Source organism: Arvicola amphibius, chromosome 10 (genome assembly GCF_903992535.2).
Source record: "Arvicola amphibius chromosome 10, mArvAmp1.2, whole genome shotgun sequence".
NCBI lineage: Eukaryota > Metazoa > Chordata > Mammalia > Rodentia > Cricetidae > Arvicola > Arvicola amphibius.
In genome coordinates this window covers 63,378,244-63,383,900 of record NC_052056.1, presented here as the reverse complement: position 1 = coordinate 63,383,900, position 5,657 = coordinate 63,378,244, and positions in this window count along the sequence as shown.

The window sequence follows — 5,657 nt, the reverse complement described above, 5'->3', positions numbered from 1 at the left end:
CTTCTACCACCTCTCCAGGTTCAAGAGGGCCCCCATCCTGGATAAACAATCTGTCCAGCCACTGGGACACTCTACACTCTTGATTTACAAAATTTCCCCGTCTCTTGCACTGTCACCTTTGCCATTCACTCTTGCCTCTTCTGTACAACCAGGCCACATCTCTGTTCCATTCTTTCTGGCAGTCGTCACTCTTCCCATGGCTAGTCCCATTTGTACAGCTGTTTTTTTATCCTTGCAACCTCCTTTCTCCACTTCCTATAAAAGCATATTCTTGTCATTGAGTAATAAGTGTTTTGATCTCTATGGATGTGGGGGGATGGGACTGGAGATAATCTGTGAAGGATGTCAGGAGGCTTTACATCAGCCAGAGAAAAATGATTCGGGTGAGGTAAGAGCAAAACACCACTCATCAGCCCAATATGGGTACTGTTTCTGGGTCAAAACTTCTTAAATCTGACCAGATCATTTTATTAGAACCATAATTTCGCATAGCAAAATTTTGACAAAAAGTTTTCTTCTAGCAGTCAATACAGACCAGTTAGTACAACAAAGCCTAGGACATGTTTACATTGAAGTCTTTATAAAGTACACATGACTTCTTCCTATGATGGGTTTGTGCTGTCTTTAGTAACAATGTCAAGATAAGGGTCTAGGAAGAAGGTCCGAGGTAAACATAATATCTGTGGGTGTGTTGATTAGCATTACCACAAGAAAACATAGAAGTCACACAGGCTGCCATAAAGAATAAAGGAAACCTTTCACAAGGGTGAGTTTTATGAACTAGAAGCAAGAGTTTAGGTGAAAAGGGTCTCAGATAAATAAACAATGTTCTGAGGGATACGGCTGAACCTAGCCCAACATGGAGCAAAGGATTATCAAGTTGTAAACTTCATCTCCCCCATTATTTAAGCACCTCATTCCATTGAAGAGATAAGCTGTGTATTTGTGCGTCACGCAGCTAGTCTCTCTCCACATTCCCTTCTGCCTGTGGGCAGGCCAGCTTAGGAAACATGGGGACCCTGGACTCAGCTCACTTTCCAACACCTTCAAATGGTAAGGTTCCATTTTTTCAGGTCATTTTTTGCTGACATGCACCTCTGGCTGCTTCCCAAAGGCTAAAACATTTCAATTTGGGGGCCCGGTGCTCCTCAGATACTTGCTAGCACCCACTCACTTAGCAGCCCATTCATTTCTAGGGCCCAGTGTCACTGAGATGCTGCTATTCGGGGGCAGGTGTCTTTTTTTCCTTTTGGATCTCTTGTAAGTGGTTCTTGCTGTCAGAGACTGCCTGGGGCAGCCTCAATCCCCTGACTTCCAAGTTGACAGAAAGCCTGTCAAGGTTTTATTATCAACCCCCTCCCTAGAGTGGAGACATTCACCTACCAGCCTTGGGGTTTTCACTATTTCTGCTGTTTTCATGTGTTCAGCCATGGGAAACAAAACCTCAAAAACTACCAGCTACCGGCAACCAGGACTGCAGGTGTCCAGCCACGGGCATCTCATACCTATCTGCTTTTTCTTTAGCTGGGTAGTCTCTTCCCCACCCACCTGCAAACATGCTTTTTCTCTCTACTTCTTGTATGAAAAAAATGTATGAATGGTATGGCCCCACAGATGTAATTCTGTTTTAAATGTATGTTCTACACAGCATCTCAGTCTCTCTTGTCATTATATTTAAAACTCCCATGGTTCAAAAAAAAAAAAAAAACATGGATTCTTCTTCATACAACACATGACTGCAGTCATTTTGACTAAGATCAGGTGACCTCACCACCATCTTCACTTAGGGCCAGGTCAGGTGACCAGGTCCCGCCATTTTTACTGAGGTATTCCCTGCCTACTCTCATGGTTTACTTATGTCAATTCCTCTTACTGACTCTATTTATTATATGTGTGTTTTGTGCAGTAGCATGACTTTGGTGGGACCCACCAAGAGCATCCACTTCCCCAAACTCCTGTTTAATGTGTGTGTGTGTGTGTGTGTGTTTGTGTGTGTGCATACATGTGATAAGTTAGTTCTAACCCTGTATATGTGTTTAAAACTTAAATTCAACTAGGAGAGAATGCACATATGTTTACTGTTAAATGTTTTATTTGTCTGTTCATTGTATCTCATTCCAGACTAAGAAAACAATGAAGTCTCATTTTTTTAATTGGTATATACTCTTAAATCTCTTACAAAAATACAATATATACGTTATACAAAATATACAAAAATACAATATATTTAATCCAACCATGCTTTAAAAGATATTAAGCTATTCTCCACTATTGTCACTTCTACCATTAAGCTTCTATTGCAAGCAGCTTTTTCTTCACTGTCTTTTGCAAGTATAAATCTTACCTGTTAAGGTGAGAGCCAGTACAGTCAAGCTTTGACCCAGCTCTCCAGGAAGATTCTATGCTGTAGTTATAACTTATCAATATCCAACAAATACCCCTCAACTGCTCAGAGATCTGGGGATATGGTATTTAAATTTTAATTATTAAAAGACTTTTCATAACAAAAAGAGACAGGCTGTCTCCTAGTAGCAGCACCCTACTTCCTCCAAAGAAAACAGAAGGCAATTAGGCACAGAACAATGTCTATCTGTAATTTGCTTCATCAACTGCCATGCGCTGAGCACTGGGAAGAACTGCCTTTCATCTAAACTGAAGATCTCTAGACAGTGGACAGATTCACTAGAATTGACAGTCTTACTGCTCAGGTCAAGGTAGGCTTTTCTTCCTACAGATTTCTAACCCACAGGATCTTCTAGAGCCTGGCAGACCCTGCACTAAAGAGCAAAAGGCAAATACAACCCTCAACGAACAAGGACAACCCTGAGGAATAACTCCAGTTGCCAACCAAATAAGTTCTCTGTCTTTTTAAATCAAAACTCAAGTAAAATTTTATTCTCAAAGATCTCTGATGCAGTTTGACAGCTGACAGGTTCTGTCAGTTTAAAAGGACAGCCTCACCAAACAAATTTCAGTAAGATACAAATACAAGTTATTAAGGTGTGTACCTGTAAATTATACAGATGTGAGGAAAAATATAAGTTATCAAAATTCTCTTCCACGCTGCCTTTCCTAGTTTTTTTTTTTTTTTTTTTTTTTTTTTTTTTTTTTTTTTTTTTTTTTTTTTTTTTTTTTTTTTTTTTTTTTTTCTGAGACAGGGTTTCTCTGCAGCTTTAGAGCCTGTCCTGGAACTAGCTCTGTAGACCAGGCTGGTCTCGAACTCACAGAGATCCGCCTGCCTCTGCCTCCCGAGTGCTGGGATTAAAGGCGTGCGCCACCACCGCCCGGCTTTTCCTAGTCTTAAAGATACTTTCCATTATGCAAAATATATATCACAGTTATTCTGGTTTAAATATGCTGTTGTTTAAAACTTATGTTTTCACAAACACACTAAATAAACACTATTAGCAAGCTCCCTCTCCCTCTACAGGGCATATCTGTCTCTCTCTCACCTGCCATGATTTCCCACCCACCACTAACCTGCTGAGATGCCCTGTGGGGACCTGGGCAGACCCCCACGGCCTTTTGTGGCTTGTTGCTGCCCCTCAAGGGACCATCCATCTTCATGGGACTGGCCATTTCCCCCTGCTCCTGTATCTTTAAAGAGAATAACAGTGTGTTTGACCTTCTTAGCTTCTTCAGTTTTTATCAGTGGGCCCAAGACAATGTTGCAATCTACAAAAATCTACCCCATGTATGCCAGGAATTTTGTTCTCTTGATTATGTGCTGTCCTTATGCACAAAACAATAGCTCCTGTAAACTCATGATTCTGATAGCATATCATATCCAGGAAACAGCACTACCAAAGCACTGGAATCACCTGGAAACAATGAGACAGGCAAATCCATATGCCCTGCCATGGAACCCTCACTCTCAGGATTTGAAGCGTCACAGACACCCCCTCACACATACGCATATACAAACACACACAAATGCCGCATATAGTTAGGCTTTTCAAAATGCATGGAGGTGTCCTTGTCTTGGAGTATAAGGAACAAGTCAGAAAGGAGCAGTAATGAGCTCCAAGACATCTAGACATACATTGAAATGGAACAAGTAGTATCAGGTTCCTGCTGGGGTTGCGAGGAGCTATCAGTATCCAAGCATCCGCTGCTGAAATAGACAGAGTCATCATGCACTCATAGTGCCCAGCAGGTCCCACAAGCCAACACCAATCAAGGCCTTTTGAAATGCTTGCTGCAAGGTCACACATTACTCCCCCTATCGCCAGACTGTGGTTCAGGCCACAGGATTAGATCCTCATTTGGAGAAAGCAGAAGGCCCATGTCCCCATCTCAGTCCTACCCAGACTTGATATTCCACCTCTCAGACATACTCAGCAATATTGATTTAGGTATGATGACACCTTGGATGTTTATCTGCCTGTGACTTGTGAAATACTGGGGATGACACAATGGGGTCGATACCGTCCCTGGAGAAGTGGGCATGAGTACCTTTTGTCCAAGTCATTGCTGGTACAGTGGGCAGTGATTTCACGCAGTTCATTCCTTTCATTTGTGGTCATCTCATTCTGAAGCTCATCTTATCTGTGTTATCCTTATCTTTGTTTTCTACTGGAATAGTGTAAGAATAACTCAAAATCCCCTTAATATTTAGAAGTAAGGATCAACTCATTTTATGGTTTTCCTTTCTTTTGCATGCTTGAATGAATCTCATATCATAAAAACTGTATTCCATAGATAAAGAGATGCAAAAGTGCTATATGCAGAATAATCCCACAATATTTTCAATTTATTACTAAAGAATTCATGCAAGATATATTTGTTAAAAAGTCAGTGAAATATTGACTTGCACATGCATATTTTATTCACAGAGTGATCAAATATGAATGAATATCACAACCATTCCTTTAATCCTAAATCACATCCCTGCAGAGAGTACATTTTCAGCCTCTTTTGTAAAACATTTTACATAGAAAATATAGGATGTGGAATTACATTCACCCTGCTATGTAATAATTGGAGAAGGTTTCAGAAAATGATATCACATGCTTATGGATCAGTAGAACTAATATTGTAATAATGGTCATCTTACCAATAGCAACATGCACCCACATTCCAATAAAATTCTTTACAGACATGAAAGACCAATACTGAACTTCATATAGATACACAAAAAACTCAGGTAGCTAAAACAATGCTGTACAATAACTAAAGGAAGTTCCTGACTTCAAGCTCTACTTAAGAGTTACACTAATAGAAACAGAAATGGCATTGGCATAAAAACCATCAGGTGTGTCAATTAAATCAAATCAAATCAGACTAAAGCACCTACAAACATTTGATTTTTGACAATGAAGCCAAACTTTTGCTATGTAATTAAAGAGAGCATCGTCAATAGAAGGGGCTGGCAATACCAGAGTCAGCATGTAGAAGAATGCAAATGGATCTATATCTATCAACCTGCACAAAATTCAAATTTAAGTGAATCAAAGACCTCAACATAAATCTACATAGTCTTGGACACATTGGTACAAGAGACAATTTCCTGAATAGAACAGTAGTAACACAGACATTGAGATAAATAATTAATAAATGGGAACCCATTAAACTGAAAACCTTCTTTAAGCAAAGGGCACTGTCAATAAAACAAAATGGCAACCTAAAGAATGCAAAAAAAAAAAAAATCTTCACCA